Source organism: Meriones unguiculatus, chromosome 12 (genome assembly GCF_030254825.1).
Source record: "Meriones unguiculatus strain TT.TT164.6M chromosome 12, Bangor_MerUng_6.1, whole genome shotgun sequence".
NCBI lineage: Eukaryota > Metazoa > Chordata > Mammalia > Rodentia > Muridae > Meriones > Meriones unguiculatus.
This window is the reverse complement of record NC_083360.1, coordinates 65,465,039-65,490,796: the sequence shown is the minus strand read 5'-3', so window position 1 is coordinate 65,490,796 and position 25,758 is coordinate 65,465,039. Positions and strand designations below refer to the sequence as shown.

The following is a 25,758-nucleotide window of genomic DNA, read 5'->3' as shown; positions in this document are numbered from 1 at the left end:
CTACATTTGCTTTTTTATTGTAAGAAAATCAAATGGCACACTTTGCAAATCTTCAGAGACTGCACACGATTGTTCTAACACCAACTTGTTTCAGAGCCTCTGTTCTGAGAGAAAAGTGCTCATCAGCTGGTTTAACACAGGCTCTTTGGAGATCTGTATTCTACAGGTAATATTACCTTTTGCCTACTATAAGAATTCTACCAACATTTGTTTAGGCCTCACTTCTGAACTTCTGCCCTAAAACAACCCTTATAGTAACGTTAGTCCAAGATAAATATCTCTAAATATCTCTTTCAAGCGGCTACTTTCCCATGTCAGCAGGTTGAATAAACCTGGCTTTATATCATCCACAAGTTAATAACATTTAAATCAAGTATTTGATATGATATCTGTCATTTCAGCATCTACTTGCTTACTCTGTAGTGCAGAAATACTGAAGCAGACTCATTGACAGAGAACATTAGGGAATTGCTTCAGACAGTCCCAAATCCCTCCCCTAACTATCTGTGCTTCTATGGACATAACTGAACTAGCTTAGAAGGGAATTCCGAGGTCAGAATTAATCATCTTTGCCAGGCAAGAAGACTGACAAATAACTAGAAGGTATACTAGAATGAACCAGAGGTAATTTTCTGCATTTTTCCAATTCCAAGAGTAGAGTCCATTGTATTTTCAAATGGAAATGGTACATCATTCCAGTAAAGACATGAAACTCCTACAGACTCTTCAGTTCCTTCTGCTTGACAAGCTATGTTCACATGTTTCATAAAATGTTTAAGACTCAAAGTGGTAGAAAGAAAAATGAATGAAAAACTCAGGATGTTCCAACGAGGGGTTAAGGCTTCTCATAATATTTCCTATAAGCCCACACCTGTTTGTCTATATCCCCCATTTTTATTCATTATTAGCCAGATAGAGCCAAGTAATTGTGGTAATGATACTCGCTTTTTTGCCCAATGCTGGAATGCTAGTAAAGTTAGGTATGCCCTGGTTACTCGCATGCCTCACTGGGTGCCTATGCCCATTGATGCCCCTCACGCTATGACTCTCTTCAGACAGAAAAGGGATCTTGGAACTACAGCCACCATTGTTACTACCATCTCATTGACGGCTGTTGGAGCTACCACCAGGGCATTAGCCATAAGTCATACTGGGCAGACGGCTCAGACCCTGAATAATCATTTAGCCAATGTAGCTCATGCCTTAGTTGTACATAAAGGAATTAATGCTCAACTAAAAGGAAGCTTGATGGTGTTCAATCAGATTTGACCTCTTGCAGGAGCAAATTGATACCCTATGGCAAATCGCTCAACCTGGCTGTCAATGAAAGTATGCTGGACTTTGTGTCACTAGCATACAACATGAGAATTTCTCCTGCGCTGCAAATCTGTCTAAACAATTGTTGAGCTATATTTTAGGTAATTGGACTGGAGAATTCGATACTACGATGGAGCAGCTGAGAGTGGCCATTGTCACAGTAAATTCTACCGGAGTGGACGCAGGACTAGCCACAGGATTATCAACATGGATTGCTGCAGCCATGAATCATCTGAAGGAATGGGTGGGCATGGGAGTGTTAGCAGGCCTTCTGGTGTTGGTCTCCTTGGTTTGCCTGTGGTATATATGCAAGATTAGAGTCTCACAACAGTGTGATGCAGCCATGATCATTCAGGCCTTTACAGCCATTGAAGCAGGACATTCTCCCCAAGCATGGTTGGATACCATAAAAAGCTAAAATGATACGCTCAGGATGCGAGGCTAAGCACTGCACTCAGGGTCAGCCGCTTTGGACCCAGAGAAGAGCATGTCTGATTGCATGCGGGTTGATGCCCCAGGTCCCGCCTCTGAGAAAAAGGTATCGGACGGGTCTGATGCTCTTTGGGTGGATGACACCTAAATGAACATCTGTACAAAGTCCCAATTTATTTCTAATATCAGAGATCAGACCTCTACTCTTGCCTGATGCGTCTAAAACAAAAAGGGGGAACTGTAGAGAGCTGCGGAATGCTATGCCTTAAAGATGGAGCTGGTTTCTGCCTTCCACCTTCCCGATGGTGAGTGCTCTCTGTCACGAACAACTCCACATTTGGCTAAGGCCGAGGATCTGGCTTGCTTCTATGTATGTGGACCTATCTGCATTGCCCCCGTGGCACGCCTGGGTTGGCTACCCAGAGGCTATTTAAGCTGTGGGCTGGCTTTCCCCGGGGTCCGAGGATTGTTCAATGTTCCTGAATAAACTGCATTGAAAAAAAAAAAAACAAAAACAAAAACAAAAACACTTTCTGTGATAAAACTAGTGAACATATTCAGATATTGTAGAGAATCGAGGTGAAACAAGTGAATACCTGCAAGGACTGGTTCTGAGAATACCCCTGATCCATTTTATGATTCTTTCTATAGTTGTAAGTGTACTCCTGAGAGTCATAATGCGTACAAATACCTTTTCATACTTTTATCACCTTTGTTTTTCAGTCAAAGTTTTGTAGAGTTGTGAGGATGTATTTTGTGAAACCACGGATGCACCTGACTTGGAGTTCAGAGCGGGAAACTGAACTTGAGCCTTCTAAATATTTGGGTTTACTTGTACTTGGCAAAATGCACCTTCCTGTTTTAAGAAAAGGATTAAGAGGAATTATAAAAGAGGCCAAGAAAACTCCTTGGACACCTAGTAGCTCTTAGGAAATAACATACTGATGATTTAAGTGTAAATGATTCAGAAACATATGAATCAAATTTCTTGTGAAGTACTCACACTTAGAAATTAAGGGAGGAATGATTTGGCAAAAGACTTTTTGTTTGAACCAAAAACTTCTCAAGTGTCATTCAGGACATTCATTGAAGTCCTAGAGGAAGCTCAGAGAAAGTCCCAGTAGCCTCTTTCCCACAAGTACCCTGATGAACATTATTATCATCATCAACAACGTAGCAATAAATAATAACTGGGTTCCTGTAGAGAGCTACCATCTACAGAGATTTTAGTTTTTAACAACAGTTTAGTGTCTTACAAGCATATATCTCAAGCATTTCCCAGGTCAGGTTCAGAAATGAATGTCCTAAGTGACCTTTTCTTGGGTATCATCTTTGAGAAAAAAGCTTTCAGGGATGCTTTTTAGCACAAGCCACAGTTCTGAGCCTTTGGGTATAGGAAATGCAGAAGGTAAAGAACCCACATAGCTGTCATAAAATATTAAAGGTAGAAATAATAGTCTTTCAATGTGATATTTAAAATAAAAGCAAAACCATATATATATGTATATATATATATAAATGTATATGAATTTTTTTTCACAGAAGACAAAAATCATAGGAAAGTCAGTGACTGGGTCAAACACATCCTACATTTTACAAAAAAAAAAAAAAAAAAAAAAAAAACCAAAAAAAAAACCTGACAAAAACATTGTGGGAAGGATGAAGTGGATAGTAGATCCTCCCTTCCTGTTCCCCTATGGCTCCAGAAGTACTGTCAATTAGAAACGGAACAAGGCAAAGAAAAAGAGAAGGGGGAGGGGGGAATCTTGAAACTCTAACACACTTGTAGACACCTGATGCCCTGTGTACGTAAAGTTACTGGACAAGAAACTGTGCATCTGTGAAATATTTTCAATTTTGTAATAGATGATCCTGCAAATTACTGTAGTTAGCCATTTATTATAACACATTTTTTTCTTTCCAATTCTTAAGCATTTAATCCTAACCATGTCAAAGCTGTGTTCTTTAAGAACACAAAAATACAATCTGACCTTTTGTTTGCTCCCATAATAATTCATACAGTACGTGGGGTTCTGCCATATATGGACCCAATTCAAAACATTCTCTAGTTAATCAACCAGTCTGTGGGAAAGATACGATATAGCCCAGATGTTCCCTGATATTGATTCATGGATCCGATTACACCACAGGACAGAACAGGCTCAGCCTTTCAGAGCCTACTCACTGATTATATCTCAGCAGCTAAGGTGACACAAATGAAAGGCCTTAAGATGGATTTTTTTAAAACACACGGATTTGGAGGTCAGCAGAAATATCACTTTTTAAAAAAATTTTTCAATGTATTTATTTAAACACTAAAATTTTAACAGGGTGTCATGTAGCCCAAGCTGACCTCAAATTTATTATTTGTAGCTGAGGATGACCTTGAACTACCGATCTTCCTCCCTCCACCTCCCATGTGTTAGGATTATAGGTGTCCATCACCATGACTGGATTTTTATGTTCATTCTCTTTAAAGAAGGCATGTTCTTCCTGGTGGCGGTCCATCTGCGTTAGCTCTGCTCTTAAGTATTTGGTGGATGTATTACTCATTTAACTTCGCATAGGAATGACATGGCATAAATATTCTGTCACTGTGTTTTAAAGCTCTTTTATTTTATGTGTATGGATTTTTGCCCACAGGTAAAAATCCATTTTTGCCCACCACAGTCTTCTCTAGCCAACCAGTGTCCATGTCATCCTTTTCATGCCCCGATACCTTAAAGCTATGGTTCTCCAGTTTAAGGGAGAATTAAAATCACCTGGAGGCCTCATTAAACAAAATATCAGAAGCCCCTCTTGTAGAGCTTCTTTCTGACTGAGTAAATGGTGAGGTGTGGGAATTTAAACTTCAGAAAGTTCCCAGTGATGTTCATGCTGCTGATCTGGTAGTCTCCACGTGAAAACTAGAGAATTGTTGACTCTAGTTCAGAAGTGCCCTGACTGTCTACAACTCAGGCTGAGCCATCATGTCTAATGCAGGTCCTGGAGTGGGTTCCGCCCTGTCTCTGCTCTTCTGGGTACTTTGGTCAATGAAGCAGAGTGATCTTTTTAAAGAATTAAGCAGATAGGTCATGTTACCCCCATGCTTCCTCAACTCAGAAGCCGGCTCCCATTCAGATCAAAAGCCAACTCCCTGTCTTAGGAGGAAAGATCTCCTTTGTCTGTTTGGTCTGAGAATGACTGTAGCCCTTGCTCACGTGGGCCTGCCCCCACTGAATTCCTTGACACCTCATGCACTCAAGAACGTTCTTGCCTCAGGGCACATGTGGCACTTCTATGCCTTAGAGTTCCTTTTCGTTATATTATTTTTTTAAAGTTATCAAGTTATGTTACAAATTTTATTTTTGATCATCGTAAATGACTTTATAATATGCCACAAAAAAATATTGTCAACATTTGGCCCTGACTTAGCTACTTTACAGAGAAAATGTAAATTCTGCCAGCATAGTCAGCATCAAGGAATTCCTTAAAATTTTAAAGAATACCTAGAATTGACAAGGATTTAAACTCTTGGCTCTTATGAAATAATGTTACCTCAAGATCCAGCTATGCCACTCCTGGACATATGTGAAAGATGCTCAACCACACAACAAAGACATTTGCTCAGCATCTTTATTCGTAATACCTAGAATCTGGAAACAACCTAGATGTCCTTCAACTGAGGAATGGGTACAGAAATTGTGGTACATTTACACACTGGAATACTACTCAGCAATTAAAAACAAGGAAATCATGAAATCTGCAGGCAAATGGGTAGACTTAGAAAAGATCATCCTGAATGAGAAGCAAAACAACTCTCACTTATAAGTATATACTCACTTGTAAGTGGATATTAGACATATAATATAGGATAAATATACTTTTCTCTATATTCTATATTTACCTTACCAAGTTTTATCTCAAACATCACCTTCTCAATGAGGCCTATTTTGCCCTCTCTACATAAAATTTCAGCCCACTTTCCCTACCAATTCCACACTATCTTGCTCAGTCTTCCTTTCTTCTATACCACTCAGTCACCTTTGAGTGCACTCTTTGATTTACTTATTTATTATGTTTGGTTTTTCATTGTCTATTTCTATTTACTCTGTAGAAGAACAGGGGCACATTAATATTTGTTGACTGACTGAAGAACAACATTGAAAATGGAAGAAATGCCATCCTTTTTATTACAGAGATGCCAATTCTATTTCTTAAAGTTTCCAGCATTTTAAATGTTGGTTTCCTCATTGACAGAATGTTCAATTATTCCTTTTTAAAAAATAAAGCCATAAGAATGCTCACACATTTTAGACATTAGGAAAGTTGAATAGGGGTCTTGCCTACCTTCTGAATAGGCAGATTGATATTTCTTTCCCCCATGTAAACAAATTTAATAGGGCAATATTAAGAAACATAAAATGTGCTGAAATCATTTATTATTTAAAAAATAGCCAGCTGTTTATAAATTTTATTAAACACTTAAGTGTTACATGCATGCACCATAAAGTGCTAATGTTGAGGTAACAGGCTTTCTCCCTCCAGTTTTGGCCACCTGCTTATACTAACATCAACATCATCATCAAGAGCATTTATTTGTGCTAAGGCTGCTCCCTGCTATGTAAAGTGAAATTAAGCAGACACAGTCCCTGCCCTGTCTAGACAGTCTGTATGGATACAGTTCTATTATATTTCAAGAGCATAATATTTAAATTTCTAACATATCACTATGAGTGCAAAGAACAGAAGACAGGGTTGTGTTTGGAGGACGGTGCCATAGCAGGTAAAAACCGTTTGTGGCTCATTTTCCATTCTTTTTCAAAGGCCAAGAGGCTGTCTGTTTCCTAAGTCAGTGCTAAAGGTTTGGAACACTGTGTTTTAAATCAGATAAAAACCATATACCAGTATAAAGGCACTTGTTTTTGTTCTTTTCACCTGGCGCAAAAGGTTTGTGTTGTTTTTTGTTTGGTTGTTTGTTTTGTTGTTTTTTGAGCCAGGGTTTCTCTGGGTGGCCTTGGCTCTTCTGGACTCACTTTGTAGACGAGGCTGGCTTTAAACCCATAGAGATCTGCCTGCCTCTGCCCCTCTGAGTGCTGGGATTACAGGCTGTATGCCTGGCTGCTACAAAAGGTTTACAGATTTTGTTTTCACTTCTTTTCCTCCAATTTTAATATTAAGAAATGGCAGATTCAAAGGAAAAAGAGTGCTCTTGAAAAATAAATCACTAACTATTTTATTGACTGACTATGGTTCAGGTTCACGCTCAGTTAAATATCTTGTGATTGTGAAAAGTAATGTAGCACTCCAATCTATCCCGGCTTTGGGTGTGCCCTATGGTGTGCGCAGTCTAGTAGATGCCGGCCATGCAATGTTGAGTAGCTTCAATGCATGTCCACCCGTGTCCACACTGGACACGCAGAACATGTGCACAGGGACATAGCAGTCTCACCCCGCTCGCTCTGTTACACTGTCTTATCTGGAAACAAACGGTTTGTCTGGCTAGTTTTTAATGTCTCCAGGCCTCTAAGAGCTGATCTAAGTAAAAATATTGAAAACATTTAGTTTTAAAAGTTCACTTTCCTCCCTCTTTTGGATAGCTTTTATTTCAGTGCTTTTATTTTTTCTCCTTTGAACAATGCAGACATTGGAATCCAGTTCCCTAGAGGTATTTGTAAGACTGGTTATAGTTTGTCATGTTAGACTCTTAAATTCTCTCAATTTTGAAAATATTCATTCCTTGAGGCTTTTATTATTTTTAGTTTCTTTCTTTGAATCTGCTCCAATTTAGCAGTATCTTTTCTTAAATCAGCATTTCTGACTTTTTATTATTTTTTACTATAGTCCGAAATGAATGTTCTTCACTCCATCCCCCAAATTAGCATATTTGGCAAGGTAATTTGTAAGGCATTTTGTAATAGGGCACACTATTTCATTTTATAAGCACACAATTATACAATGCTATGTTCTCAGACTGCATTTCACCAAATAGCTGTGGTGGAGAGGCAGGTTAGGGGAAAGCAATCACAAGGGGACATATTTGCTAATGAATACTTAAATGGCTGATACTTCTGGTTCTTTATGTTCATTTATAAGTGGGAAGGGGTGAGGTTGATGGATGACAAAAGGCAAACAAACATGAGGACTGAAACTGCTTTGGAACAACTTCTCTTCAGCTAGTAATTTACAATAAAAGAGGCAAAGACGTGGTCAATGCTAGTCCAAAGGCAGATGTTGGAGGCAGACCGCTATGCTTAATGTATCTTTTCTCCTTCTTCTTATTTTTAAAATACAGAATTGTAGACTTTAAAGGGAACAGATAAATGAAATTATTTAAAATATAAACAAAACAAAAATTTAAAAAGGAACAAGGATAAATGCAATGTAGACAAGTTTGAGAAGACCCCAGCAGCCAAATATCTTCTTCCCTCCTTAACCATCAACAAGCCACCTGGCTGTGGCTGTGGGCTTTACTGCTTTCTGGTTCTCTTCGAACCCTGACAGTACCGTCCATTTTCCAAGCATGATGTCTAATCTCTGCTGCCTTTTTGGAGATACGCAACATGCAATGTATCATCATGAATGACATGAAATGCCATTGGACACTCTTGTGGTGACATTTGTGCAGCATCTAATTTTGTATTAACCTGGCTAAGTTTCTAAAAACTCACGTAAGGCTTTAATTTGAATCACTCTTGCTGCAGGAGCAGCTTACTCAAGAGTCATGCTGGGACTGGAGGCCCTCAGTTGGGAGACGACCATAGGGAAATATATTGATTATTTAACCTGAAATGGTAAAGCATTTCTTCTCGCCCAGGGTCTACTCTCACACAGACCACTAACATGAGTTTTGTGTGTAAGAGATGGGGAACATTTACACGTGTTGTGTTTTCCAAAGAGAAGAAACAGTGGACTCTCAGATGGTTACAGAGTACCAGTAGAGATTTGCTGAGTCTTTCTTACAGACATTGGGATGAGGCCAACTTGTGTTACTATCAACCATGTGAAATAAAGCTGCATGGCACTTTTCTCCATTTCTTTCCTATTCTCTTTTTAACCTCTACGTAGGTCTGAATTACTCCTGCAAACATAAGCATGACAAATAATGCCACCTAAAATACTTTTTGTAGCAGAAGTTTCTGGAAGCATCATTGTAGACATGATGACAATACTTTCCAAATAAAAATTCAGAGCCCATACCTTGCTCCCTCCAAAATGACTTTGTTTTGTTGTTTAAATACAAATTTAATTAAAGTGACTTATATGGATGTCTTAACATATGAATATAATCAAACAATACTAAGTGCCAAATTGACTGGGTTATAAGTTTAATGGATGACAACACTCAATTTTGTTCTTATGTGCTCACGGTTCTCAGTTTGTTGATCTTGGAGCATGGACATGTTTTAAGAAACTAAGTAGAATCAGAAAAACATATTTCCTAACACTGAAAACCCCAGTGATTCTGGGTTGTTCTTTGAAGCTTAAAGCACAGGCCTTGAGCGCCAGCTCATCTTGGAGCATTCTGCATTAAGGTTCAGTTTCTTTCTTCTCCTTATGAAAGACCCATTTCCTTCTCTATCCTGTGTCTGGGAAAAGGTAAAGAGAAAAGCAAGCTGTTTAATCATATCTGGAGTGAAGTTTGCCATAGCCAGGATTTCTGCTTAATCATGCTCATCAACTATTAATAGCTTGCATATGTTCACAACCCACAGAGACGCTTAGTAAGTACCAGAAGCACTAGGCTATAGTAACCAGTCAATGACAATCCTTGTCTTCATGAAGTTTGCAGATTAAAGTAGGAAGACAAAAGCTGAGCCCAATGACATCACAGCTTTCATTTTAGCTAAGGAACTGCAGGCAAGGTAGGAGACAAGCTCAACGCTGAAGAATTCTTTTAGGGTACAGGCAGCTACCCATCCTATTTGGGCTCCTCACCATGCTGAATCTGGACATAGTAGCAAAGGAAACTAAATGCTCAAACTCTCCTATTCTGTAAGCCATCTGTGTACTTCCAGATTCCAAGACTGACTCTCTGTTTTCTCCTTTCTTAAATGCTATCTAAGGCAGCAAAGAACTCAAGAAGTTCTTCATGGAGCTGACCTACATTTGCCTTCTTTCCATTTTCCTTCTTTCTTGTCACCAGCCAGCCAACACTCGACACTGGAACATTTGCCTTTCTCTTGATTCTTTGCTTATCTGGCAGATATGATCCAAGATGTCTTTTCCTGGCCATCTGGTTGGCTTCCTGCGTGTGCAATTGTCACTATTCAGTTTTCTCTGACAACTCCCTACTGGCTGCCCAGTGAAGAGGTTATGTAGCACCTGCTTTGTATCTTGTCTTTGCACTCAGCATGTCCATTGGGCTTTCTGTCTCCTCCAAAATAATGAAATTGCAAAAGACTATGTCATATCCCAAGGTTTTTCTATAATGTTGGAACAAAATGAATACTAGTTATCATCTGTCCAAAAAGAAATCAAGGGACTTCATTTGTGTTAGAGTGTTGGATAAGCTACTCCAAAGATGCTCCCAACTACACACAACCTACAAACACTAGCCTTAAGTAAATTTAAAAATTAAAAAAAAAATTGTTAAATACACAAACGATGACAAGAAGTTGAAGGAGATTCATTATAATGGAGCTGTTGGTTTCTGGAGGCTTAGAAATTTCCTTTAATATCCTGTAGAAGAAGGGAGCCAGGGTCATGTCTATGGACTACAAGTTATTCGAAAAGAACAAGGAGCTCATAATGCAGATTGTAAGGCAGAACTCCCAGGGAAATAATAAACTAGGGAAAGAAAAGACACTTGGCTTCTCTTAAAGGCCAAACTCTGAACATAGTAAAAAAGGTCAATGTTGCCAGGGCATTGGGAGAAATGTCCATAAGGAGATGGATCTCCTAAGAACAGAATGTTTTCTGATAAGCAAAATCCTGAGTGACTGTAAAATGGCTGACAATCACTCTAAATTTGTCAACATGAGGTGAGTTTTAACATCAGCTACGCCCTTGGGTGGTAGAGATGCACTAATTTAGGACCATCAGGTATAATAACTGTATGACTGTAGTGTGGCAAGCTGACCGTGAGAAAGCTTGTGCATGATGGTACGTGGTGGTAAAGGCGTATAGGGAAATGCCTACTGATTCCTGCTCAATTCACAGCTTTAAAGCAGATATTAAGACTCATAACCAAACCTTCATCAGAGTGCGGGGAATCATATGAAAGAAGGGGGAGTTAGTAAGACCTGGAGAGGACAGGAGCTCCACAAGGACCAAATATATCAGGGCACAGGGCTCTTTCATGAGACTGTTTCTCCAACCAAGGACCATGTATGGATGTAACCTAGAACCCCTGCTCAGATATAGCCCATGGTAGCTCAGTATCCAAGTGGGTTCTCTAGTAAGGAAAGGGAACAGGGACTATTTCTGACATGTACTCAATGGTGAACTCTTCGACCCACCCCCTTCCCCCGAGGGAGGAACAGCCTTGCTAGGCCACAGAGGAGGACATTGCAGCCGGTCCTGAAGAGACATGATAAGCTAGGGTCAGAAGAAAGGGGAGGAGGTCCTTCCATATTAGTGGGCTTGGAAAGGAGCAGGGAGAAGATGAGGGAAGGAGGATGGGATTGGGAGGAAAAGAAGGAGGGGGCTACGGCTGGGATACAAAGTAAATAACCTGTGATTAATATTAAATAAATAAAGAAAGAAAAAGAAAAAAAGAAACATAAGGGTTTTCCCCCTTAGATTCAAGCATCCTCCCTTAAGCTCTCCTTGTTACTTAGCTTCTTTGGGTCTGTGTTTTATAACATAGTTATCCTGTACTTTATGGCTAATATCCATTTATAAGTGAGTACATACCATCTCCATTTTTGGGGGGTTTGGGTTACCTCACTCAGAATGATCTTTTCTAGTTCCATCCATTTGTCTGAAATTTTCATAGTGAAATAGTATTTCATTGTGTAAATGTACCACTTTTTTTTTTTTAAATTATCCATTCTTTGGTTGAGGGACATCTAGATTTTGGCTATTATGTATAAAGCTGCTATGAACATGGTTGAGCAAATGTCCTTGTTGTATGGTAGAGCATCCTTTGGGTATATACCCAGGAGTGATATATCTGGGTCTGGAGGTAGAGCTATTCCCAAATTTCTGAGAAACCTCCAGCTTGATTTCCATAGTGGTTGTACAAGTTTGCACTCCCACCAGCAATGGAGGAGTTTTCTTCTTGCCCCACATTTTTGCCAGCATGTGCTGCTGCTTGAGCTTTCTTTTTTTTTCTTTTCTTTCTTTTCTTTCTTTTCTTTCTTTCTTTCTTTCTTTCTTTCTTTCTTTCTTTCTTTCTTTCTTTCTTTCTTTCTTTCTCTCTCTCTCTCTCTCTCTCTCTCTTCTTTCTTTCTTTCCCTTCGCCATCCTGACGGGTATAAAATGGTTTTGGTGGGTGGGTTGGTGATCTCCTCCATTTGCTAGAAGTCTTATCTAGATTAAGAGTGTCCTCTTCATTCTCCATGGACCCTGCTACTAGGAATCTTATCTAGAGTCTCCCTCATATCCTCTTAGAGGCCCATCTGAGTTAGGTCTGTAGCTTGTCGCAGTGATGTCCCCACCCGCCATTTCTCTTTTCTCTGCAGGCCTCTGTCCTCCTACCCCTACTTTCTCTGATCTCTACCCTTATTTCTCTCTGTGCTCCCTCTTCTACCTTGTTCCCACTCTTCAACCACTTCCTCTGTCTATTGTATTTCCCCTTGGGTCCTTGGGTTATTTTTCTTCTTGGGGTCTGTGCACTGTGGTATGTCTATTCTGTACTAGATGACTAAAATCCGCTTATAAGTGAGCACACACCATGTGCCCTCTGTTGGATGTAGGGTTGTTGAAGATCTTTTCCAATTCTGTAGGCTGTCATTTTGTTCTAATGATGATCTTTGCCTTACTGAAGCTTTTCAGTTTCATGAAGTCTCATTTATTAATTGTTGTTCTTAGAGCTTAAGCTGTTGGTGTTCTGTTCAGGAAGTTGTCTCCTGAACCAATGCATTCAAGGTTATTCTCCACTTCCTCTTCCATTAGTTTAGTGTATCCAGTTTTATGTTGAGGCCTATGATCCATTTGGACTTGAGTTTTGTGCAGGGTAAAAAGTATGGATCTATTTGCATTCCTTTACATGCAGACATCTAGTTAGACCAGCACCATTTGTTGATGATGCTTTCTTTTTCTTTTCTGTTGTATGATTTTGGCCTCTTTGTCAAAGAGTCAAGTGTCTGTAGGTGTGTGGGATTATTTTTGGGTCTGTGATTCTATTCCATTGACCATCCTGTATGTTTTTATGCCAGTACAACGTGATTTTTATTACTATTACTCGGATGTGCAGTTTGGTCCTCATGTGGGTCATGAAGACCCTAACAATTGGAGCAGGAGGTGTCTCTTATTCTTTTTCTGAATTTGCATTCCTTTCCCCTAGCTGGGCTGTCTTGCCTGGCCCCAGTGGAAAAGGATGCACCTAGTCCTGCTGCGACTTGATGTGCCATGGTGGGTGGTACCCATAGGAGCCTTCCCTCCTCTGGAGGGGTTGAGGGACATCATCCTCTGTAACATTATTTCCTATAACCACTAGTTGGAAGAGGAAATGCATCTACAGTAAATTTAAACACCAATTCTAAAAGCCATTGGGGATTTCAAATATTTCATAAGTGATCAGATGCTAGAAAACTCAATCATGGCTTTGTAAGTCTTACATATAGCACAGATGACATTCACTGAGACTGAGAGAGTCATTTTCTGCTGAAAGTGTTTCCCCTTGTGGACTCCTATGTAGATAAGCATATGAAAAAATAGAAGCTGTGATCTGCAAATGAGAAAAAGCAGGCAGTATTTGCCTTTCTGGGCCTGGATTACCTCACTTAATATTTTCATTTCTAGTCACTTTCCTGAAAGCTGCATACCTGTATTTTCTTTGCAGCAGAATAAAACTCCAGTGTGTATATACCATGTTTTCATTATCCTATTATCGGGCTTATTCTGTCTTCTCTCAGCCGTGAACAGCGGCAATAAACACAGATGAGCAAGTATCTCTGTTGTAGGGTATACAGTCCTACCCAGCAGTGGTATAGCTGGGTCCTACGGAAGATCCACTTTTAACTGTGTGGGAAACATCCACACTCATCTCCACAGGGGCCACACATGCTTACACTCTACTGCACTGAATGGGTGTCAGTTCCCCACACCCTCTCTAGAATTTGTTACAATTTGTTTTCTTGATAAAATCCGTTCTGACAGGGTTGAGACAGGAATTTCAGGGAAGCTTTAACTTGTACTTCCATGATGGCTAATAATAATGAATACTATAAAAGTATTGAATGTCTGTTTATGTTTCTTCTGTTGAGATTTCTCTGTTCAGCTCTTTAGTCCATATTGCTCATTGAGTGATTTTTTTCTTTTTATTTAAACTCTTGGTATATTACAGATATTCATCTGTCATACAGATTTCCCTTCAGTTGGTAATGTACATCTTCACTTGGTTAACTGCTTCTGTTACCATACAGAAGCTTTCTAATTTTACAAGGTCCCATTTGACAATAATTGGCCTTATTTCCTGAGAGTTTGGAGTCAAAGTCAGAAAATGCTTAAGTGTGCCTGTGTCTTGAAACGTCTTTCCTACTCTTTCCTCTAGAAATGTTCAGTGCTTTGGATCGTGTCCTAAGGTCTCTGATCCATTTGGAATTGATTTTTATTTTATTTTATTTTATTTTGAGCAAGGTGAGAGATGGCAGAGGCATTTCATCCTTCTACATGTGGATATTCAATTTTCCCGGCACCATTTGTTAAAGAGACTGGCAATTCTCTAATGAGAATTTCTGGCATTTTGTCAAAGATCAGGAGGCTGCAACTATAGAGGTTTGTGTCTGACTCATCTATGTTGTCCTCATGGCCTGCACGTCCGGTTTTGTGCCTGTGTTTATTTCTACAGCGTTGTGCAGCTAGAAATCAGGTCAGATGCCACCATCTCCAGCATTACTCATTTTGCTCAGGGTGGCTTAGCCAATCAACGTCTTTTGAACTTCTCATTGAATTTTAAGGTATGTTTAGAAGGGTATTACATCGAATCTGCTGATAACTTTTGCTCAGATAGCCATTTTCTCAGTTTTGACCCATTTCAGTCCATGAACAATTGGAGAAGGAAGGCTTTCCATCTTCTAGGGTCTTCTTCAATTTGTCATGAGGGTTTTTAAAGTTTTTATAACTCAAGTCATTTACCCCTTTGGTTAGGTTAATTCCAAGATATTTCTGAGGCAATTTAGAATGAAATTGTTTCTCTGGTTCCTTCCTAATTATGTTTGTGATCGGCATGAATATAGAATTTTGTGTTGATTTTTTTGTCCTGTCACTTCTCTGAAAATATTAATTAGTTGTAAGAGTTTTTTGGAAGTTGTCTTTAAGGTCTCATATATAGAATCATATTATCTGCACGTGAGGATACTATTATTTCTTCTTTCAGTTTTTACACCCCCTTTCTCTGCTTCTTCATCTCACTGCTCTAAGGCCTTCTAGCACTATACCGAATAAAAGCGCAAGGAGTGATCACCCCTGTCTTGTGTCTGGTTTTAGTGGAAACACTTTATTTTTTTCCACCTAATTTAATATTGGCTGTAGTTTGCCGTATATAGCTTTTACTACTTTATGTTCCGTCTATTTCAAGTTTCTTGAATTTTATTAGGAAGGGATGTCGGATTTTATAAAATTTAACTTCCTTTCTGCATCTATTACAATGACCATGTAAGAAAGGTTTAGCTCAGTGGGTAAAACCCTATTTGTTAATGGATTCTTTTTTTTTTTTTAAGAATGGTAAACATTTTATTATTAGTAGTAGTAGTGTTTTTGAAAACTATACAAATTATAAATTTCAGATTCTTTGAGATTTCCATGCTGTATCTGAAAATCAATTACTGGATTCTGATACATTATTACAATAATGCTTAAAGATATATTTTTCACTTTTTTATTAGGCACTGAATTAGTTTTCAGTGTTTCAGCCAATCATAGATCTGTGAAGGACTCATATGACCCAACCTCTTCATGCTGAACTAGGAGCCACTAATAAGTTCTGAAAAGAGACAGAAGTGATTATTAGTTATGCACCCATGGATAAGCTCAATGTGTTAAAAAAATAGTAGTAAACTCTTATCACATCACCAGCCCCAGTTAAACTTAGTGAATCACAAACAAGGTAAGAATACTTATATGTAGGGAAAAGCTTGAGTCTTGGAGTTGGTGGGAAATGAAGGATGAGTACAATAGTTAGAATCCACTTCATATAATGGTGACATTTTCAAAATAACAATTTCAATAAGGAATTATGTACTTTCTGTAATTCTCATTTTACCCAAGCTCCTACTACCTTCTATGCATACATCTTTTGACTTCCTAGCAGCCTTCTTATACTCTTTTTTTTTTATTTTTTATTTTTTTATTTTCGTTGGTACTTTATTTTTTTAATTTTTCATCAATTACACTTTATTCATTCTGCATCCCCCCATAAGCCCCTCCCTCCTCCCCTCCCGATCCCACCCTCCCTCCTCCCTGTGCATGCATGCCACTCCCCAAGTCCACTGATAGGGGAGGTTCTCCTTTCCTTTCTGATCTTAGTAAGGGCCTGGATGGATATCATGCAGACCCTAAGAGAACACAGATGTCAGCCCAGGCTACTATACCCTGCAAAACTCTCAGTCCTCATAGATGGAGAAAACAAGATATTCAATGACAAAAACAAATTTCAACAATACCTACAAACAAATCCAGCATTACAGAAGACACTAGAAGGGAAAATACAACCCAGGAAAACTAGCTACATTCAAGAAAACACAGGAAATAAATAACCTCACTTCAGTAAAACAAAAAGCAACCAAGCACACAACCTGATGACCACAGCCAACATCAAAATCAAGGGATCTAGCAGCCACTGGTCATTAATCTCTCTCAACATCAATGGACTCAACTCTCCAATAAAAAGACACAGACTAACAGAATGGATACATAAACAAAACCCAGCAATTTGTTGCATACAAGAAACACACCTAAGACACAAAGATAGACATTACCTGAGGGTAAAGGGTTGGAAGACGACTTTCCAAGCAAACGGACCCAAAAAGCAAGCAGGAGTAGCCATTCTAATATCTGATAAAATAGACTTTCAACCAAAATTAATAAAAAGAGATGGGGAAGGACACTTCATACTCATCAAGGGAAAATTCCACCAGGAAGACATCACAATCCTGAACATCTATGCCCCAAATACAAGAGCACCCACATTTATTAAAGAAACATTGATAAAATTTAAAGCACATATAGATCCCCACACATTAATAGTGGGAGACTTCAACACCCCACTCTCAACAAAGGACAGATCAACAAAACAGAAATTAAACAAAGAAACAATGTCTCTAACAGAGGTCATGAATCAAATGTTAATGGATTCTTTAAATTTTTTTTTCCATTTCTTGCCTTTATTCTGTTTAAAATTATTTCCTTCTACTTACTGATTTTAGGTGTAGCCTGTTCCCGTGTTCCCAAGGCCCTATAGGATATCATTAAGTTATTTACTAAGAATCTCTCTGATTTCTTTTTATAGGCACTAAGAATTTAAATTTTAAGTGGCTGCTTTTATTGTATCCCATAGATTTGATTATATTGTATTTTAATTAATTTCTGGAAAATCCTTGGTTTTCTTATTGATTTCTTTGATGAGCCATTCATCATTCAGAGTGTCTTATTTAATATTCATGAATTCATAAATGTTCTATAGTGTCTTACTGTTAATGTTTGATTTTAGTCATTGTTATCTGAGTAGAAGAAATAATTTAAATATTTATATATTTCTTAATACTTGCTTTATGTCCTACTGTATGATGTATTTTAAAGAAAGTTCAGTGGGCTGCTGAGAAAAATGTATGTTCTGTAATATTTGGATGGAATTTTCTACAGATGGGTCTATTAAATCCATTTGACCAGTCTTTTCATATTTTTAAGTGTTTTATTTTTAACTTATGTATTATTTAGTAATTTCATTGATTTATGATACCACTTAATTTATATGTTTTTCTTTCTGTTTATTTTTGCCTGAATGACCTCCTGATTGACGATAGTGTGACACTGAAGTCATCTGCTATTCTTTTTTAGGGCTTATACTTTGGCTTTAACTCTAGTTATGAGTTCCCACGTGTATATATATTTAGAACTGTAATGAGCTTTTGACGGATTATTACCTTGAGCAGTATGAACTGATGTTCTTTATTGCTTCTGACCAGTTGTCTTTCAAAGTTCCCAACAGTAACACTCATGAGTGTTTGGGACATAATTAACTCATTGTGGACACTCAAAATGGGGTTGAGTTAGCAATAAACAACTAAAGGATTAAGAAGAACTCAGCTTATGAAAAGGAAGCAAATGTTTTCAAAATATCAGTAGGCAGAATAATAAATAGAAACACAAGACAAATTGTTTAAAGAAACAAAGTATCCAAAAAGTCACATAAAATTCAAGACCGAGGGATGAAGTTATAAAAAAAAAAAAAGGAAAGAGAAGAGTAGAACTGGAAGTGAGAATTATGTGCAAAGAGTGATTCTTGCAGAAATACTTAAAAACAAAAAAATTTCAGCATTAGTATTCTACTACTGAAATAAAATAAATAAACAACCAATTTCTACATAGATTGTAGTTAACTACAAGATACTACAATATACAAGATAGTAAATGCAAAATGAAAGTCAAACATTTTTATAGCACAGGAAAAAAATAAATGTCAACATAGAGTTAAAAGACAGATTTAATCTAATGTGAAATTTTTTAAGGAAAACTAAAGTATACCCATTACTATAAGCAAAACAAAACCCAACAATAACAATGAATTATCATTAAAAATAAACATCCAAAATACGAGGCAGAAAAACAAATGGCTGGTGAAATGCCTCAATGGGAAAAACTGTGCAAGAATGAGGACCTGGTTCTGAATCTCAGCATTCATGTGGAAAGGCCAAGACTGTGCTGTAAGCTCACTGCTAATGAGGGAGAGTCGGGAGGTTTGCTGGGGATCTGCTAGTTGCCAGCCTTGTTCCAGATCAACTGGGAGACCCATCTCAGAGGAATGAAGTGGAGATGATGGAGCAGGACACTGGGTGTCCTCCTCTGACCTTCAGGCATGTGCACAGGAGCTCACCTTAACAACACACATGCAAATGCCACACACATGAACACACACACACATACCATAATCTGAGAAGAGCTATGAACTAAGAAAGTGTAGGATCTAGGAAAGTCTAATATCTTGAAGCATAGCTAAGTAAGCATTGACTGCATGAAGTGTCTACTCTGGAATCCATAAACATGAACTGATGACTATGTTAACTTGTGGGTTAATAGACTAGAGCTGAACACTGACAACAATATACCAAAAGAGCATAAGGAGAGTTAAAAGACAGGGAAAAGAGAATCATTGGATAGGAAGGTAAAGAATTATTTAAACTTATTCTCTAATTATACATGCTAAAATTTAGGGCAGCTACTCAGAAATTACACATATAATTTTATTATATATATAATTTTCAACTAGAAGATAAAGAAATAAAGAAAATGTTTCCAAAGTTCAAAGGAAGCATGAAAGGGAATGAAAATGGACAACAGAAAAAAGCTGGTTGAAATAAATCCTAATTTATCAGTAATCATGCCAAACACAAAGACAGCAAAGATCATCTGGGTAAACAGCAGCAGCTTTTGTATTAGATGCTTATAGCAAATATAGCTATTTAACTTTCATTTGATTAGGCTAGCCTGTTATATCATTATCTGTTCTTTCAATTCCAATCTTCCTCTATATTTGCTATAATAAATATACATATATACATCAAATAATACAGACTTCATTACAAAATAGTGTAGCTATCGAGAAAGATGATCAAGGTAGTTACTAAATTATGGGAAAAGGTTCAGGTCTTTAGGAAGACAAAATGAATTTAAGGTTTGGTGTGAGTTTAAGGCTACACTGGGCTATAGTATGAAACATAAAAAAAAGGAGAGAAATGAACTTTATCATTTATCTATTTAAGAAAACAGACACAAAATAGTCCACATAGACTGCCAAGTGAAATTAGCAAAGTCACCCATACGAAAGAGTTTAAAAATCAGTCCCTTGAGTAAGCTAAATATCCCCAAAGAAACAGAAGCTCATTCACAGCCAAAATATTTATTTATTGTTTTTTATTGTGTATGCACGTGTGGTGTACGCCTATGTGTGTTTGCAGGTGTTTGCACATGCAGAGGACAGAGGTTAATGTCTAATGTCTTCTTCAATCTCTCTCTGACTTCTTCTTCTTCTTCTTCTTCTTCTTCTTCTTATTATTATTATTTGAGACAGGGTCTTTGACTGAACCTGGAGCTCACTTGTTTGGCAAGACCAGCTGACTGGCCACTCCAGAGCTCCTCCATCTGCCTCTCCAGTGCTAGGCTCTAGAAGTGCCTGCCACCACACACACCATTATTTGGGGCAAGAAAATAAACTTGGGTCAAGCTTACGCGGCAATCACTTTACTCTCAATCATCTCTTCCACCCCTTCAACAATGTTTGATACGCTTGTGTACGGAAGCTTACTCCTCTTTCCACACCAGAGAATGCATGTTCTTCTGACAGATATAGATACTAGAACATAAAGCAGAATCTTAGCAATTTCGTTTAAAAATAGAGTGAAACATTGTTTTAAAATAATGTAATTGTTAGAGGTTAATAAATATGTTAAACTCTCATGTATTTAGAAGTTAACAGAACAGACTTGTAAGTAATTTATACCATGTAGAAAATATAGAATTTAAAAACATGTGAGACTAAATCACAGCAGCAAGAGCCTTCATAGTACCACGAGAGGCCTCATGAAATGGAAAAGATTCTGTAAAGCAAAAAATGCTGTCAATAGAACAAAACAACAGCCTACAGACTAGGAAAAAATCTTCACCAACCCTACATCTGACACAGGCCTAATATCAAGAATATATGAAGAACTCAAGAAATTAAACACCAACAAGCCAAATAATTCAATAATAAAACAACGGGGTACAGAACTAAACAGAGAATTCTCAACAGAGTAATATTGAATGGCCAAGAAGCACTAAAAGAAATATTCAACATCATTGATCATCAGGGAAATGCAAATCAAAACAACTCTGAGATTTTATCTCACACCTATCAGAATGGCTAAGATCAAAAACTCAGTGACAACACATACTGGCGAGGATGTGGAGAAAGGGGATCACGTCTCCAGTGCTGGTGGGAGTGCAAACTTGTACAACCACTTTGGAAATCAATCTGGTGCTTTCTCAGAAAATTGGGAACAGCTCGACTTCAAGACCAGCTATACCACTCCTGGACATATACGCAAAAGATGTTCTACCATACAAGAGCATTTGCTCAACTATGTTCATCGCAGCTTTATTTATAATAGCCGGAAACTGGAATCAAACTGTAGGTCCCTCAACTGAAGAATGGATAAAGAAACTGTGGTACTTCTACACAATGGGATACTATCTGGCTGTTAAAAACAAGGACATCAGGAAATTTGCAGGCAAATGGATGAATCTGGAAAAGATCATCCTGAATGAAGCAACCCAGACACAAAAAGACAGACATGGTATATACTCACTTATAAGCAGATATTAGCCCTATAATATAGGATAACTACACTACAATCCACAGACCTAAAGAAGTTAATAACAAGGAGGACCCCAGGGATGATGCTCAATTCTCACTCAGAAGGGGAAACAGGATAAAGACCAGATGTGGCTGAAGAGAGGGAACAGGACGGGAGCTTCCATAGATGTCCTCTTGAAAAACTCCAGCCAGCAGAGGATCCAAGCAGACGCTGAGACTCAAAGCCAAACTTTGGGTTGAGTGCAGGGAGTCTTATGGAAGAATCAGGGGATAGAAAGATCCAGGGAAGACAGGAGCTCCACAAGAAGACCAACCAAGCCAACAAATCTGGGCCCATGGTGACCTGCAGAGACTGATGGACCAACCAAGGACTATGCATGGAGAGGACCCAGGACCCCTGCTCAGATGTAGCCAATAGTCTCCATGTAGGTCACATAGGGGACCAGGAGCTGTCTCTGACATGAACTCTGTTGTCTGCTCTTCTATCACTTCACCCACAGGTGAGGCAGCCTTGCCAGTCTACAGAGGAAGAGGATACAAGCAATCCTGAATAGACTTGATAGTCTGGGGTCAGTTGGCAAGAGAGGAGGTCTTCCCCTCCTCTCTGAGGACTAGGGGATGGGGTAAGGAGAGAGGGAGGAGTGAGGGTAGGAATGGGAGGAGATGAGGGAGGGGGCTAAGATCAGGATATAAAATTAATAAGTTAATTTATAAAAGAAAATTAAAAAAGAAGTAGGTAAATGGGAACTGAGTAGATGAGAGAAAAAAAGGAAAGAGTTTCTGAAAGAGCTTCACTCAATGATAATACGAATAAAACAGAGGTCTTAAACATAATTAGAGTTGCAAAAGAGAGGACACAGACAGAGCTAAAGATTGCCATGAGAAAGTCTGAGCCTCCTCAAACTGATGTATATGAAAGGAATCAGACAAATGAGGGGACAAAAGAATTCCAAGAAGAAAGAGAAACAGCAGGAGCAGGTGTTCATGGAGAGGCATCTTATGCTGGGTGCAATTCTTACAAAAGCCATATAAGCCCCACATCACAGTGGAGAAAAACAAGGAAGTGGGTGGTTGAGGCAACCTTGGCCGCCAAGCTCCTTCTCCCACTATTCCACTGCTCTCTTTATCTTTTAAACAGATTCAATGAGTACTCAACTCCCCCCGCCACCTCCCACACAATTCCTAGATGGTGATTTTATAAGCAAGGGGTGTGCTCACCCTCAAGTGGCAGATGACCCCAGACCATTTTATTTTCAAATTGCCTGAAGAACTAGGAAGAAAAAAGGACATTTCCCAATCCTCCAAAAGCCTCTGGTCATCACACTTTTTCAGTCAACTTATCGAAAGGTAACCTTGTTTGGTTTATGTTTTTGTTTGAGGATACCATATTTAATAGATACTGTTGGCTTGTTAACATTGAACTCCTACACAACAGCACTATAGTTCACAACTCAAGGAACCTCCTCTAACAGCCATGTCCTCTCTGAGCTACAGCATAACCTTCCTGAGCTTAGACAATAGACAACAATTCAGTATTATGCTTACGGGCCATTTTAAACAGCAAAACCTCTCAAACAGAAACACAAAATAAGTGGGGGAAATGTGACCTTAAGAAGACAAACACACATGAAAGCCTACTTTAATCGTGTGAGAGCTGACTCAAGTAGGCAATGTCACCTTGTTTGACCCCAGCTGGAAACACAAGCTCACTTTTTTCCCCCTCTGCCCTTTCCTTGTCCGTGAATGACCACAAAAGCACACCACAAATACTTACGTGGGCATTGCAAACACATTTTAGCAAGTAGGCAAATCTAAAATGACCTGAACTCATGAATAAATCATTTTTGATGCCTTTGTCAAAGAGTTTCACACACTTTTACCTGCAGTAAATATTAACTTTGTTGGCTTTCTTGGTATTCCGTTTCTTTATGTGCTTTGGAATTTTTATTTGTCGACTCAGAAGGGTCTTTCCCCTCTTCTAATAGTTTTATGATTATCTCCATGTGGTTCACACGACTCCCTGTCCAGAGTCAGATACTATACTGGAATTTGGGGATTTGTGCCATAACAAGGAAATTTTACATCCGGGTCTAGAGTCACAATGCAGCTTGAAGAGATTCCGTTTATGAAAATACCTACATTCTCCAACTAGCCTTCCTTAGACCTGTAACTACAGACAATGCTTTCATCCCAAGCAATGCAATCTTTCAAGCCCAGAGGCCCATCCAGGTTTCTGACATCAAGTTCCTCACCTAGCCTCTGCCCGACTTCTCTTGTGAGGTAAGCTGAGCTCTGGTTGTCCTCAGGGGGTGAGAACGCTTGCTGACCTTCGCACACTTCTGGACTTGGAACCCAAAGCTGTACTGTCAGCACAGATCCTCATCTTTCGTTGTGATCCATTTGTGGTCTATGGAAATTTATCAAGTTTTTGAAACTGGCTATACCTTTATATTGATTTTTGTCATTTTTATAAAATGTTACCTGTTCAGAAAGGAAAGAATTAACAGAGCTCAGTTCCTCTCTTTTGTTTTGCTATTTGGATAGCTTATCTCATTTGAATTTGATTTAGAGTAATAGGAAAGAAAGTATGCCTCAGGTCTTTGAAAGAAATACCTTCTTGATCATTAGGACTGTACTATAAATGTATATGTATATGTGTGTGTGTATGCATGTGTGTTTGTGTGTGTGTGATGGAAAATTTTCTCCCTTGGAAGTCTTAGGGAAGCTTAGTGGACTTCGGAGACTTCCTATCAGAATGCAGGCACTTGAAGCGCCATGTGGTACAGAGCTCTGTCTCATCAGAAGCCTCAGGCAGGATGCTCATAATGAAAGCAGAGCTGTTGCAGGCAGAGCACGGCTATACCTCTGGAGCTTCTGCCCATCTGATGGCATAATCCTATATCGATTGAAAGGTTTATGTGAAGTATTTTCAAACTTATAGTAGCTCGAAACTGCTCCAAACACTAATTTTAAGGAACTAAAAATCAAGTCATAAGTGATGCACTTTGAAATAGACTGCAAATCAAGTATCCTCATTCAGCAAGTATAATGGGATAGACATTGGAAACAGGGGAAAACAGGAAACAGAATAAAAGCTTGCCACAGAGGGCCTCTGAAAGACTACCCAGCAGGGTATTGAAGCAGATGCTGAGACACATAGCCAAACTTTGGGCAGAGTGCAAGGAATCTTATAAAAGAAGGGGGAGATAGAAAGACTGGAGGGGACACGTGCTCCACAAGGAGAGCAACAGAGCAAAAAATCTGGGCCCAGCATTTTTTTTTCCAGAGATTGATTCTCCAACCGAGGACCATGCATGGAGATAACCTAGAACACAGATGTAGCTCATGGCACCTCAGTGTCCAAGTGGGTACCCTAATAAGGGAAACAGGAGCTGTCTCTTACATGAACTCAGTCCTGGTGAGACCTGATAGGCTAGGGTCAGAGGGAAGGGGAGGTCCTCCTATCAGTGGACTGGGGGAGGGGAATAGGAGAAGAGGGAGGGAGGATGGGAATGGGAAGAGACAAGGGAGGGGGCTACAGCTGGGATAAAAAGTGAATAAATTGTAACAAAAAATTTTTTAAAAGATTTAAAAAAAGAAACAGACTGCCAAATTATTTAAAATTTTCTGTTTGGGCAAGAATTTTTTTTTTTTTTTTGTACTAAGTGTACTGCTAAAGAACAGAGAGTTGGAAAAATAAAGGATGTAAGTGGTGATGAGTTAGTTGTGAAGGTTATTCACAGTAAAGAATCAAAGGGGAAGAGACGTTATTAATGTCTTTTCTTCCTTTCTCTTCTCATGACCATGTTGTACTCAGAATCCTGAACTTCATTGGGATCTTGAACCATTTACTCTCTAAAAGCCACACTGGCCGCTGCTTGTAGTAAAATTATAAGGAAAATGTAGCAAGACTTTAAAGAAAGCCTCTCTTAAAAGCTATAGCTTCCTTGGTAAAGAAAGAAGATACGTAAAATGCAAAAAGCACATAAAAGGCAAAGTCTCCAGAATAAAGAATTACTACATGGTATCAAAGCTAGCTCATTAATGAAACAATGGCCCAACTCATAACGCTTAGCACCAAGGCCTGTGGGAGATGTCGCAGGGCAAACCCCCTCAGTATTGCTGTTGTTTGACCTTCAGCATATCTGGGTGTTAATCAGAAGATCTGATGTTGCTTATCATTTTCAGGCTCATGGAAACCAGGCTGAGCATAAGCAAGTATCTGCAAGTTAGCAGCCTATGCAGGGCAGCTGGTTTGGTTTCATTCCACAAGGCACCCTGCCAAGGGATGAACAGCAGTAGTCATTTCTCTCTAAATCACTGTCAAGACCCCGCTTCAAGCTGCTATTTGG

The 25,758-nt window shown here is 38.8% G+C and overlaps 1 protein-coding gene across 6 annotated transcripts in view; it reads right to left on the bottom strand.

Moving 5' to 3' along the window:
- Adamtsl1 (ADAMTS like 1) overlaps positions 1–25,758 on the bottom strand; it is a 904,412-nt gene that overhangs the window by 293,358 nt on the left and 585,296 nt on the right. The window lies entirely within an intron of this gene.